General features: G+C 39.9%; 1 protein-coding gene across 15 annotated transcripts in view; it reads left to right on the top strand.

Moving 5' to 3' along the window:
* The window catches only part of BAZ2B (bromodomain adjacent to zinc finger domain 2B), a 407,328-nt gene that overhangs the window by 24,295 nt on the left and 370,092 nt on the right, over positions 1 to 12,941 (top strand). The window lies entirely within an intron of this gene.

Here is a 12,941-nt window from a genome sequence, read left to right as displayed (position 1 = left end):
CCAAAAATTTATGTCCATATAAAAATACTATACAAGGATGTTTTGTAACAACTATTAAAATTTTCTAGATCTTTGAAGATGTCCTTTAATGGTACCCAAATTGATAAACAAGATTTTGTACATTCAAGGAACAGAATGAAATTCAGCACTAAAAAGAAATGAGATGTTAATATATGAAAATTAATGTAGGAAACTTGTAATAGGTATTAGTAAAAGAAGGCAAGCTGAAAAGCTAAATACTATATGAATCTAAGTATTTGACATTCTGTAATATGCAGAGTTATGGAGACAATAGAAAGATTAGTGGTTGCTATAGCTGGAGCTGTGGAAAGATGAGTAGTCACAACAGAATTTTTAGGGCAGTAAAATGTAATGAATTATGTCATTTTACTTTGATTAAACATGATATATACAACACCCAAAATTGAACGGTAAGGTAAACTTTAGACTTAGGGTGATGATGACATGTCAATGTAGGCTTATTCTTGATTAAAAAATAATGTATCCTTTTAATAAGGATGTCACTGTCACTGTCCTCCCGTTGTTTTGATTTACTCAAGCAGGCCCAGTAACGTCTCCATTGTGACAATTGTTACTGTGTTTGGCATATCGAATACATCACGGGGAGCTTGCCAGGCTTTGCTGTGCGGGCGAGATACTCTCAGTAGCTTGCCGGGCTCTCTGAGAGGGGTGGAGGAATCGAACTCAGGTCGGCCATGTTGGCTGCTTGCAAGGCAAATGCCCTACCTCTGTGCTATCGCTCCAGCCCTAAATAAGGATAATAAGGAATAATTTAATAATTTTAATAATTTAATAAGGAATGTATTCTTTTGATAATAAAGGAGGCAGCATCTGTGGAAGCAAGGAATCAATAGAATATGTTTAGAGTATCTTTGTTTCAATTCTAAAAGCACTCAAATATAAAATGTTTCTTAAAGACTAAGGAATGTTGCGGCCATAGTACAGCAGGTAGTACTTGCATGCAGCCAACCTCAATTTGATCCCTGGCATCCCATATGGTCCCCAGGGCACCTCCAGGAGTAATTTCTGAGTGCAGAGCCAGGAGTAGCTCTTGAGCATCACAGGTCCCAAAACAAAACAGACAACAAAAGCAAAACTCTTTTATTAGTGATGTGGCTGATGTGAATCACATTTAGATATAATTTATAGGATAATTTATAGTATTTTGCCATTGACTAAAAATATTTTTATTCTGTACTTTTTAAAGACCAAGTATTGTTCTATTTTACCTGTCATAATATTTTTCCTTAATTGAACATTTCCAGTTGAATTTGCTTTCAAGTTTGCCATGATAGGTAGAATACATGGATAACATAACTTGGATGTCTACAGAACACCTAGAATTTATGAAAGTAATATACATTCTACTTGAACAACTGTTTCAAAGACTTCACACTGCTTTTTGAGATAGACAATTTTTTTTATCCTGTGCGTTTGTGTTGTTGATTGAATTGCTTGTGTCCTCCCCAATTCATCTGTTGGGGGTTTAATCCATAGTATCATGGTATTAGGAATTAGAACCCTTTGGGAGATAATTAGATTTATATAATATAAGAGACAATTAGGCTTCTATTATGTCAGAATGGTAGGGCCTTCCTAATGGGATTAGAGCTTTTATAAAAAGAGGAAGCACTTGGGACAGAGAGATTACTGAACAGGGTGAGTGCATTCTTTTCTTTTCTTCTTTTTTTCCCCCTTCAGTTTCTGGACCATACTCAGCGATGCTCAGGGGTTACTCCTGCCTCTGTACTGAGGAGTCACTCCTAATGGTGCTTGGAGGACCATACCGGGGATTGAACCCAGGTCAGCTGTGTACAAGACATGACCTTAGCCCCTATACTATTGCTCCAGTACCTGAATGCATGCTTTTTGCTCATGAGTTTTGGTTTGAACCATATAGTCCTCTGACCACTGCTGGGAACAACCCCAAGCACAGAGCCAGGAGTAGCCCTTGAACACTGTTGTGGCCCCCGAATTATAAAACAAAATTACATACACACCTTTTTAAAGTAAGATATGTTGGTTAAATTGAGGGCTGGTTATATGGCTCACATATACCTGCAAGGTATTGCACTTACCTTGCAGGTATAAGACCCAGTTTGGTTCTCAGCACTATATAGGTCCCCTAGCATTGAGCCAGGAGTAGCTCCAAAATCTTACCAGGTGTTGCTTCTTCTCTGAAACCATAGCACTGTGGCACTGTCCTCCCGTTTTTCATCGATTTGCTCAAGCAGGCACCAGTAACGTTTCCATTGTGAAACGTTTTTGTTTTTGGCTTATCGAATATTCCATGGGGAGTTTGCCAGGCTCTGCTGTGCAGGCAGGATACTCTCGGTAGCTTACTGGGCTCTCTGAGAGGGATGGAGGAATTGAACCCAGGTCGGCTGTGTGCAAGGCAAACACCCTACCTGCTGTGCTATCACTCCCAAACCATAACAAAATAAATCGTTAAATTGAACGATGTATTCAGTTCATATTTTAAATTTCCACACATGCCATTATTATTTATTAGCTTTTTGAGGGGACCATACCTTGGAGTGCTCAGGCTGTTGCTCGCTAAGTGTTTAGAAGTCATGCTTGTTGGTGCTGGGGGAACCATGTGGTGTGAGAGATTGAACCTAAGCCTTTTACATGCATAACAAGCACTCGAGCCCACTGAGCTATCTCTCTGACCCTATAGATCTTTTAATATTCTCTCCATAAATATTTTTGTTCTTGGAAAAGTTGTATGTATTTTTTAGTGTTATACTTAAATAGAGAGCTAGAGACATAGCTGAACAGGCTAAGTGTATACTTTGCATTTGGATGGTTCAGGTTCTATCCCTAGTATCACATGGTCCCCTGAGAACCAGGAGGAGAGACTCGCCTAACCCCCAACACTGCTAGAGTAGCCCCTGATCCCTACTGGGTATAACAAAACAATAATACAAAGTATATATATAATAATTTCTTTATATATATATTAAGAAAAATATATATACATTTTATAGAAGCAGAGCCTGGCAAGCTCCCCCTAACAAGTCTCACAATGGAGACGTCACTGGTGCCCACTTGAGCAAATCGATGAACAATAGGAGGACAGTGCTACAGTGCTATAAAAGCTGGGGGTGGAACTTTGGTCTGCCATATGCAGGGCAAGTGCCCTGCCCACTGTTCTATGTCTCCATCCCCAGGTTGTGGATTTTTTTTTCAACTGTACCTCATGGTGTTTCACTAATAAAAATTTTTTTTTAAATGTAAATCAAAAATGATGAAAGGAATGTTTCCTATTACCATTTTGTATGTCTTTTTACCACCCAAGATTTATTCCTCTTCCATTAATTTTTGTTTGTTGTTTCTTTTTTTTTATTAGTGAAACACCATGAGGTACAGTTGTAGATTTACAATTTTTTGTGCTTGGGTTTCGATTATACAATGATCAGATACCCATCCCTACACAAGTGCCCATTTTCCACCACCATGGATAATATCCCCCCCGCCCCCATCCCCCATCCCCCCCTGCCTGTGTGGCAGGGCAGTCCCTTGTGTTCTCTCCTTTTGGGTGTTGTGGTCTGCAAAAGAGGCATTGAGTGGCAAACATGTTCAGTCCATAGTCTACTTTCGACATGCATCACCCCTCCTGGGAGGATCCTCCAAACACCCTTTATTTGGTGCTCCCTTCTCTATCTGAGCTGCCCTTTCCCCTGGAATGCCCGGCTGGCCTCTAAGCTATGGAGTAATCCTCCTGGTGCTGATCTCAGCTATTCTTGGGTATTAATCTCATATTTTGTTACTTTATATCCCCCAGATGAATGCAATCTTTCTATGTCTATCCCTCTCTTTCTGACTCATTTCGCTTAGCATGATACTTTCTTTTTTTTTTCCCCTTTATTGTATTTTATTTTTTTTTAAAGTTGTAGATTTACAATTTTTTGTGCTTTGGTTTCAATTATACAATGATCAGATACCCATCCCTCCACCAGTGCCCATTTTCCACCACCATGGATAATATCCCTCCCACCCCATCCCCCCATCCCCCCTGTCTCTGTGGCAGGGCAATCCCCTGTGTTCTCTCTCTCCTTTTGGGTGTTGTGGTCTGCAAAAGAGGCATTGAGTGGCAAACATGTTCAGTCCATAGTCTACTTTCGACATGCATCTCCCCTCCTGGGAGGATCCTCCAAACATCCTTTATTTGGTGCTCCCTTCTATATCTGAACTGCCCTTTCCTCTAGGATACCCGGCTGGCCTCTAAGTTATGGAGTAATCCTCCTGGTGCTGATCTCAGCTATTCTTGGGTATTAATCTCATACTTTGTTACTTTATATCCCCCAGATGAATGCAATCTTTCTATGTCTATCCCTCTCTTTCTGACTCATTTCGCTTAGCATGATACTTTCCATGTTGTACCACTTGTATATAATTTCATGACTTCATCTTTTCTAACAGCTACATAGTACTCCATTGTGTAGATGTACCAAAGTTTCTTTAACCAGTCATCTGTTCTTGGGCATTCAGGTTTCTTCCAGTTCCTGGCTATTGTAAAGAGTGCTGCAATGAACAAACAAGTGCAGATGTCACTTCGACTGTACTTTTTTGCCTCTCTGGGATATATTCCCAGGAGTTGTATTGCTGGGTCAAATGGGAGCTCAATTTCTAATTTTTTGAGAATCGTCCATACTGTTTTCCAGAAGGGCTGAACCAGTCGACATTCCCACCAACAGTGAAGGAGTGTCCCTTTCTCGCCAAATCCGCGCCAGCATTGGTTGCTTTTGTTCTTTTGAATGTGGGCCAGTCTCTGTGGTGTGAGATGATGTTTCATTGTTGTTTTGATCTGTATCTCCCTGATGATTAATGATGTAGAGCATTTTCTCATGTGCTTTTTTGCCATTCAGATTTCTTCTTTGAGAAAGTTTCTGTTCATTTCATTGCCCCATTTTTGGATGGGGTTGGATGTTTTCTTCTTGTGGAGTTTAACCAGTATTTTGTATATCCTGGATATCAACCCCTTGTCAGATGTGTATTCGGCGAATATCCTTTCCCATTCTGTAGACTGTCTTTGTATTTTGGTCACTGTTTCTTTGAAGGTGCAGAAGCTTCTTAGTTTAAGATAGTCCCATTTATCTATCTTTGTTTTCACTTGCTTGGCCAGTGGCGTGGCATCTTTGAAGATACCATTAGCTTCAATGTCATGGAAGGTTTTGCCAACTTTGTCTTCAATGTACCTTATGGTTTCTGGTCTGATGTTTAGGTCTTTAATCCATTTTGATCTTACTTTTGTACATGGTGTTGGTGTTAGGCAGAGTTCTGAGCCCATTTTTTTGCATGTAACCGTCCAGTGATGCAAGCACAATTTATTAAAGAGGCTTTCCTTACTCCACTTCACATTACTTGCACATTTATCAAAGATTAGATGATCATATGATTGAGGGGAGATGTCAGTGTATTTAACCCTGTTCCATTGGTCTGCAGTTCTGCCTTTGTTCCAGTACCATGCTGTTTTAATTATGACTGCTTTGTGGTACAGTTTGAAGTTAGGGAGGTTGATTCCTCCCATTTTCTTTTTCCCAAGAATTGCTTTAGCTATTCGTGGGGGTTTATTGTTCCATATAAATTTCAGGAGTGTTTGCTCCATTTCTTTGAAGAATGTCATGGGTATCCTTTTAGGGATTGCATTGAATTTATACAATGCTTTCAGTAACATTTTGACAATGTTAAGTCTCCCAACCCATGAGCAGGGGATATCTTTCCATTTCCTCATGTCCTCTTTTATTTCCTGAAGTAGCGTTTTGTAGTTTTCTTTGTACAGGTCCTTTAATTCCTTAGTTAAGCTGATTCCTAGGTACTTGATTTTCTGGGGCACAATTGTAAACGGGATTGTTTTTTTCAAGTCGCTTTCTTCTCTCTCACTGTTTGCATATAGGAAAGCCATGGATTTTTGGGTATTGATTTTATAGCCTGCAACTTTACTATACAAGTCTATTGTTTCTAGGAGTTTTTTGTTGGAGGTTATTAGGTTCTCTAAGTATAGTATCATATCATCTGCGAATAGTGAGAGCTTGATTTCTTCCTTTCCTACCTGAATGCCCTTAATATCTTTTTCTTGCCTAATCGCTATTGCAAGTACTTCCAGTATATATTGAACAGCAGTGGAGATAGTGGGCATCCTTGTCTCGTCCCTGATCTTAGAGGGAAGGCTCTCAGTTTTTCCCCATTGAGGATGATGCTTGCTGTAGGCTTGTGGTAGATGCCTTTAATTATGTTGAGGAAAGTCCCCTCTATACCCATTTTGGCTAGGGTTTTCATCATAAAGGGGTGCTGGATCTTGTCAAATGCTTTCTCTGCATCTATTCATATAATCATATGCTTTTTATCTTTTCTTTTGTTGATATGATGGATTATGTTGATTGATTTCTGAATGTTAAACCATCCTTGCATCCCTGGGGTGAATCCTACTTGGTCATGCTGTATGATCTTTTTGATGAGTAGTTGGATTCTATTTGCTAGTAGTTTGTTGAGGATCTTTGCATCTGTGTTCATCAGGGATATCGGTCTGTGATTCTCTTTCTTTGTGGTATCTCTGTCTGCTTTTGGTATCAGTGTGATATTTGCTTCGTAGAAACTGTTCAGAAGTGTTTTTGATATTTCAATTTCGTGGAAAAGCTTAAAGAGGATTGGGAGTAAGTCTTCTTTAAAGATTTGGAAGAATTCACTAGTGAATCCATCTGGGCCAGGACTTTTGTGCTTGGGGAGACTTTTTATTACCATTTCAATTTCCTTGATGGTGATAGGTCTGTTCAGGTATTTCCAGGTCTTCTTGGTTCAGCCTTGGGAGTCTGTAGGAGTCTAGGAATTTATCCATTTCCTCGAGGTTTTGATGTTCTGTGGCATAAAGCTTCTCAAAGTACTCCCTGAGTATCCTTTGAATTTCTGTAGTTTCTGTTGTAATGACCCCCTTTTCATTTCTGATTCGGTTTATTAGGGTTTTCTCTCTCCATTTTATTGTGAGTTTTGCTAGAGGCTTATCGATCTTGTTAATTTTCTCGAAGAACCAGCTCTTGGTTTCATTGATCTTTCGGATTGTTTTCTGGGTTTCCATCTCGTTAATCTCTGCTCTGAGTTTTATTATTTCCTTTCTCCTGTTCGGGTTGTGCTCCTTTTTTTGATCCTTCTCCAAGCTCTTAAGCTGTGAGGTTCAGTTACTTATGTGTGCTCGCTCCTCCTTCCTGAGGAATGCTTGTAGAGCTATAAACTTTCCTCTTAACACAGCTTTTGCTGTGTCCCATAAGTTTTGGTAACTTGTGTTCTCATTTTCATTCGTTTCTAGGAATCTTTTGATTTCCTCTTTGATTTCCTGTCTAAGCCACTAGTTGTTCAATAGCGCACTGTTTAATTTCCAGGTGTTTGATTTAGTTTTCTGTTTTTGTGTGTGATTTACTTCTAATTTCAGCGCAATATCGGGCTGGAGCGATAGCACAGCGGGTAGGGCGTTTGCCTTGCACGCAGCCAACATGGCCGACCCGAGTTCGATTCCTCAGCCCCTCTCGGAGAGCCCAGCAAGCTGCCGAGAGTATCTCGCCCGCACGGCAGAGCATGGCAAGCTCCCCGTGACGTATTCGATATGCCAGACACAGTAACAACAAAGTCTCCAATGGAGACGTTACTGGGCCCACTCGAGTAAATCGATGATCAACGGGAGGGCCTTTACCTTTTTACCTTCAGCGCAATATGGTCTAAGAAGATTGTTGATACAATCTCTATCTTCTTAATTTTATGGAGGCATGTTTTGTGGCTCAGCATGTGGTCTATCTTGGAGAATGTTCCATGTACGCTTGAGAAGAATGTGTATTCAGCTTTTTGTGGATGAAGTGTCCTGTATATATTTACTAAGTCCCTTTCTTCCATAGTTTCCCTCAGATGAAGTATGTCCTTGCTAAGCTTGAGTCTGGTTGATCTATCAAGAGGTGACAAAGCAGTGTTGAAGTCTCCCACTAGTATTGTGTTGCTATTGATGTCTTTTTCCAAATCTATGAGTAGTTGTTTTAAGTACTTTGCTGGTCTCTCATTAGGTACATATATATTTATTATTGTAAGTTCTTCCTGTTGTACAGATCCTTTGATCAATAAGAAATGGCCTTCACTGTCTCTTATGACCTTCTTCACTCTGAAATTGATGTGGTCTGATATTAGGATGGCTACCCCAGCTTTTTTCTGGGAGCTGTTTGCCTGTAGGATTGTTTTCCAGCCTTTGACTCTGAGTCTGTGTTTGGTTTGACTATTGAGATGTGTTTCTTGCAGGCAGCAGAATGTTGGGTTCAATTTTCTAATCCATCCTGCCACTCTATGTCTTTTAATTGGTGCGTTTAGCCCATTGACATTGAGAGAGATTATTGTTATGGGATTTTGTCCCATTGTTCTGTTGAAATTTGGTGTGTTTGAGGGGCCTTTCTTGCCTTAAAGTAGCCCATTTAGTTGTTCTTGTAACCACGGTTTTGAGTCTATGAAGTTCCTGAGCTGTTGTTCGTCTGTGAAACTGTGTGTTGTTCCTTCTATTATGAATGAGAGTCTCGCTGGGTAAAGTATTTTTGGGGAGGCATTTATTTCATTGAGTTTTTTTTACTATGTCCCACCACTGTTTTCGGGCCATGAGGGTTTCATCAGAAAAATCAGCTGTGAATTTTAAGGATGCTCCTTTGTAACAGATTTCTTTCTTGAATCTTACTGCTTTCAGAATTTTGTCTCTGTCTAAGGTTTTGGTCATTTTGATCAGGATGTGTCGTGGGGTATTTTTATTCGGATTTCTTCTAGCTGGTACCCTTCGGGCCTCCTGAATGTGGTCACAAGTTTTCTTCAGCTCTGGAAACGTTGTAGCAATGATGTCTTTGACAGTTTCTTCTTCATCAAGGTTTTCTTCCTGTCCCTCTGGGACTCCAATAATTCTTATGTTACCCGTCTTGGCTTCATCACGATCTTCTCTTGCCATCTGTTCCCGAATTGTGAGTCTCTTTTCCATTTTCTGCTCTTTTCTGGAGAGTCTCTGAACTTCATCTTTGAGCTCACTGATTCTGTTCTCAGCAGCTGTTACTCTGCTGCTGAGGCCTTCCACTGAGTTTTTCAATTCGCCTACGAGATTTTTCAGGTCTGACATTTCCTATTGCATTTTCCTCATTTCTGCCTTCAAATCCTCTTGTCTTCTATTGGCATTGCTTTCCATTGTTTCTTTTAGTTCCCTAAGCATCCTAAGTAGCTCCCTTCTGAATTCCTTGTCAGAGAGATTATCTAACACTACAGTACTGTTGGTGTCATCTGGGCTAGACTCTTCAATATGAAAGTTTGGTGGACTTTTGCGTTGCTTTACCATTGTGAGAGGTGTGGTTTAGTCCTTCACGTTCACTGTTACTATTCTGCTTGATATGCAGTGTGAGTTAAGATAGGCTTATGAGTTATTGGCTACTGTGTTTCTAGTGGCTGAGCTAAACTAGAGAAGTTTCCATTTTGGAAGGTAGCTTATGGTTCCTATGGCATATGTAGTGGGAAAATATTTCGCGGCCACATTACCAGCCGTGGCTCCGGAAAGAGTCCCTGGCACTGGGCGAGGAGTTGGGACTGTCTCCTGGTTGGAATGAGGAGACGTTCAGCTTTGTTGCCCAGAGCTGGGCCTCCATTCCTGTCCAGCGCAGATCAGGGGAGAAAACCGGCTTTCTAGGAGATGGAGCTAGCTGCGCATGCCCAGAGAGAGTCCCAGGCCCTTGGGGGTGGGCTGTACCTGGTTGGAATAGGAGCCGTTCAGCTTTGTTGCCCAGAGCTGGGCCTCCGTTCCCGTCGTGCGCAGATCAGGGGAGAAAACCCCAGGTTGTAGATTTTAAACAAAAAAATACAACAAATGCGGTACTCTTTTTAAGGAACATATCAAGAGGTAGATGTTATCAATCGTGTTTCTCTAGATATTCTGGATGTACTCTGCTCTTAATATCTTTGTTGAGGTTGTGGTGTGTCTGTCACTGTTCTCCTTTGTGAAGATACAATTTTCTGTTATTTGGAAGAAAATCAGAAAGTACAGTTTACCCTCAAAGTTAGGGGCAGAGATGGACTAGAAAGTTAGGCCTATAGATGGATTAGGCTTCATTTAACAATGATAATTTCTATAAGTCTGTTTTTGGTGGGTTTTTTCATTTTTGTTTTTCTTTTTTTGCCACACCTTTTATTATTATGGCTCTGTGCCCAGGGATCACTCCTAACAGGACTTGGGGCATCAGCTGGGGTGCTAGGGATTGAACTTGGGTCGGGGACATGCAAGGCAAGCACTCTGCTTTACTATCTTTCTGGCCCTAGTTTCTACATGTTTTATTTGGATCCCTTTGTAAGAAAGATTGAACTCTTCTCCCCTAATTATTTTTTTCATTTATATTAGTACGATCTCATGTATATTAAGTTTATTTGTGAGCTATAATGTAGTATCTTATAAATAGTTACTCAGTGTCCACTTTTGGATTGTTTGTTTGTTTGTTTATTTGTTTTTTGGTGCAAGGGACGAATCCCAGAACCTCAGCAATGCAGGGCAAATGCTGTATTGTGAAGTATGTGCCTGGTTCATAGTTTCAGCTTTGACCATTGGAATTCTTGCTCTTTGAACTATCCTCTCTCATTCTTTGGAATTAGGGCCATTTCCTTCCTTGATAGGAAATGCTTCTGCTTTCTCTTATATTTCCCCCCTACACAGCCTTTCATTCAGCTTTAAATGATATTTCAAAACCAATATCTGGCACAATGTGCTTTATACTGTTTTGCTATTTTTTCTCTAATTCTGAAATCATTTCAAAAACAAAAGTAAGGACTAGAAAATTATTATGGACGTTAAGGCACATTCCTTGCATGCTGCTTACCCGAGTTTAATCCCTGATATCATGTGGTGCCCCAGTGCTGTGGTGCTCCAGTACTGTAGAGTGTGAGCTAGGAAGCCCCCATACCACCTGGGTGGCTCAGATAATCCCTGGCATAGCAGGGCCCAAGCAGCACCACATCTTAGAGCCTTTGCCTTGAACCATTGGTCCAGTTGGCCTAGAATTGTAAGTGGTGTCCTTGGGTCTCCTGAATATTGCTTGGCATCCTCAAAGAAAATAAAACTGCAAGCCATTAAGGGACAGGGAAATGTTTAAAGCACCAATATTTGGAGTTGAAGCAAATACTTCGCATGCAAAGACAGTGGAGTTCAATCCTTAGCACTGCATTGCCCCCTCCTCACCCACTGTCAAACAAAAGAAAAAAAAGCTTTAAAAGCTAAAAATTCTGAGAGTTGTATCTTTTTCTACTTAAACTGTGATTTCATTTGCAAATGACACATTTAAAAGTTTTTTATTTTTTAGTTTTATGTGTTCTACTTAAAGTGTGATGACATTACAATTGTTACATGAGGGATGGGTATTCGATCATTGTATAACTGAAACCTAAGCACAGAGATTTGTAAGTCTACAAATGTACCTCATGGTGTTTCACTAATAAAAATTTTTTAAAAATTTAAAAAATTAGAAATTCTTAGATGCTAATTTTTTCTAAGAAAAATAATTTCTCTTTGGGTATTTAAATTATTAACATACCATATACTGTAACTTCAGTTGAGCACTTTTATATAATTTATTTGAATCTTTTAATAGAGTGAAACTATTTTTTATATTTAGGTTCTTTATAAAAATGTATAGGGACTGTGACTCCAAAAACTAGAAAAAAAATGTATAGAGTGCTATGAGTACATCTGTAAAACTTCATGTAGCAAAACTAGTAAGTAAGAAGTTTAACATGTAAACACAAAAGCATAGCAGGGGTATAGAGAAAGGAGATCTTGACATTAGTCATGAATGACTCTTTGAAATAATGATACCTCCACCCTCAAATTCCACCCTAGTGATTAAGCTTGATGTGAACAGCTTGACCTGTTTGACAGGAAGTTCTATTTATGAAAATGAAGCCTCTTACGGAGGATTTTAAACATACTCTATTGATCTGACATATAAGTTTATTATTATACCTGATGTTCTTTTGTGTTTTAGAAAACTAAGACAAAATTAATTATTTCTTGAAGAACATAAGATGAGATGTTATACAGTAGCTAGGACACTTACCTTTTATGCGGCCAACCTGGGCTTGGTCCTATGCACTCCATATGATCCCCTGAGACTGCCAGGAGTGATCCCTGAACCAGAGTCAGGATTAAGCCTTGAGTAACGCTGGGTGTGTTCCATAAACCAAAAACAAATAAGTAAAATGAAGGACTGGGAGATAAGACAGAGGTTAAGATACTTCTTGTCTACCATGTGACTGACTCTGAACCCCCCAGCACCTTGTAAGATCCCCTGAGCATCCCCAGGAGTGATCCCTGAGCAATAACATGTTGTGTTTGGTCCCCACACCAAAATAAATTAGAATTATGGATGTGGCGTAGCCCTGAGTGTATGCAGGAAATGTGTGGTTTTGATCCCCAGCACCTAAAAATAAGCTAAATAAAATACTGTGGAATGTAGCATGAATAAGGAAAGTATATGTAGGAGAACATGCCTAGGCTTTAGATACTTACTGACACAGAGTATTACCAAATAAAGAAATGTGGCACTGGAGAGAATGTTTCAATAGTGCTCCAAGTCATGAGTTTATTTATTTACTTTATTTTTATTAAATCACTGTGAGATACAGTTACTCAGCTTTCATGTTTGAGTTTCAGTCATACAATGATTGAACATCCATCCCTCCACCAGTGCACAATTTTTCACCACCAATGTCCCCAGTATTCCCCTCCTCCCCATCCCAACCCTCCCCGCCTCTATGGCAGACAATTTTCCCCATATGCTTTCTCTACTTTTGGGCATTATGGTTGGCAGTACAGATGCTGAGAGGCTATCATGTTTGGTCCTTTATCTACTTTCAGCTCACATCTCCCATCTTGAACCATCCCT

The sequence above is a fragment of the Sorex fumeus genome, unplaced genomic scaffold, assembly GCF_029834395.1.
Source record: "Sorex fumeus unplaced genomic scaffold, SorFum_2.1 ptg000009l, whole genome shotgun sequence".
Classification (NCBI taxonomy): Eukaryota; Metazoa; Chordata; class Mammalia; order Eulipotyphla; family Soricidae; genus Sorex; species Sorex fumeus.
This window is presented reverse-complemented; position numbering and strand designations above follow the sequence as displayed.